Source organism: Octodon degus, unplaced genomic scaffold, assembly GCF_000260255.1.
Source record: "Octodon degus isolate 3935 unplaced genomic scaffold, OctDeg1.0 scaffold00081, whole genome shotgun sequence".
Lineage (NCBI taxonomy): Eukaryota > Metazoa > Chordata > Mammalia > Rodentia > Octodontidae > Octodon > Octodon degus.
The window spans coordinates 7,357,932-7,359,504 of record NW_004524657.1 but is presented as its reverse complement, the minus strand read 5'-3'; the positions used below and the strand labels follow the sequence as shown (position 1 = coordinate 7,359,504).

The 1,573-nt window shown below is 40.4% G+C and overlaps 1 protein-coding gene and 1 pseudogene across 1 annotated transcript in view; one reads left to right on the top strand and one right to left on the bottom strand.

Moving 5' to 3' along the window:
• The window catches only part of LOC101571369 (transmembrane protein 45A-like), an 84,891-nt gene that overhangs the window by 6,047 nt on the left and 77,271 nt on the right, over nt 1-1,573 (bottom strand). The window lies entirely within an intron of this gene.
• Nucleotides 209-1,080, top strand: LOC101569487 (annotated as a pseudogene).

The following is a 1,573-nucleotide window of genomic DNA, read 5'->3' as shown; positions in this document are numbered from 1 at the left end:
TAACCACTAAGAAGAATATATGCAGTGTATTATTTGTTGAAACTGTACTTCCGATTTGATTTGAAACTGTCTCATTGCTATATGTTTATCAATAAAACTGTAGAAAAAAAAAAGATTGTAGTGGCCTTTGCAGTGGCGGTTTGGGGTCGGCGCTGCCAAGATGAAGGAGTCTTGCCTCCTGCACGCTGGTAGATTGACTTTTTGCATTATGGATGACAGGGATGATGGTAACCCTGTTGTCAAAAAGAGGTTTGTGTCTGAGGCAGAATTAGATGAACGGCACAAAAGGAGAAAAGAAGAATGAGAGAAGGTTCGAAAACCCAAAGATCCCAAAGAATGTCCAGAGGAGGTTTATGACCTTCGGTCTCTCTACGAAAGACTACGAGAACAGAAAGAGAAGAGGCAGGGGCTGGCGAGATGGCTCAGAAGAATAAACACTTGTCTGGCAAGCACAAGGTCCCCAGTTCTGAAAAAAAAAGAAAAAGAAAAAGAAAAGAAAGAAAGAGAGGAGGCAAGAGGAGTATGAAGAGTATTCAAATTCAAAAACATGGTAAGAGGCTTAGATGAAGATGAGACCAACTTCCTTGAAGAGGTTTCTCGGCAGCAGGAACTAATAGAAAAGCAACAAAGAGAAGAACTGAAGGAACTAAAGAAATACAGAAGTAATCTCAACAAGGTTGGAATCTGCAGAAAACAAGAAGTGGAAAAGAAACTGCCTGTGAAACCAATAGAAACCAAGAACAAGTTCTCCCAGGCAAAGTTACTGGCAGGAGCTGTAAAGCACAAGAGCTCAGAGAGTGCCAATAGTATGAAAAGACTGAAACCAGACCCTGACCCAGATGACAAGAGTCAAGGGGCCTATCCTCTATGTCTCTGGAAGTACTTCCCTGAGCGGCCTCTTCACTGCCTGTCCCTTCACTACCCTTCCACTGTGTTTGCATCAGCATCCTCCCAGGCCAGGACGCCTAAACTGGGAGCAGCCACTCTGAGTCCAGCTCAGACAGTGAAGGCACCATCAATGCCACAGGGAAGATCGTCTCTTCCATCTTCCAAACTAACACCTTTCTCGGGGCACCCTAGCTCCTGTCCTTTGTACAGGGAGCCTCCCTAGAATGATCAGATTGTCTGTTCTTTTTTTTTTTTTAATTCAGCTTTCTTGCTTCACAAAAATCTCCATAAATGATTCTGTGTAATCATTTCTTTATAAAGTAATGCACTAACTTCTTTTTTTAATATTATAGAATATTTTTATTTCAGAAGCAACCAAGGGGAGTACATGAAGGGAGGAGTTATACAAAAGACTAAAGTGTGATCTAGCAGCATGAAGCACTGGACTGTGAATCACTCAAAAACATTTGTTAAAACATAAATCACATTACTAGACTCTCAGGTACTCTAGGAATATAAATGTTTCTAACTTTTGATTCTATTTTTTTCCATAATTTTATGGAGAAACAAATAGCAATGAGACAGTTTCAAATCAAACTGGTGGAACAGTTTCAATAATTAACACATTGCATACATTCTTCCTAGTGGTTAATTGCTGTACAAGATTCAGATGTGATGTCCTATT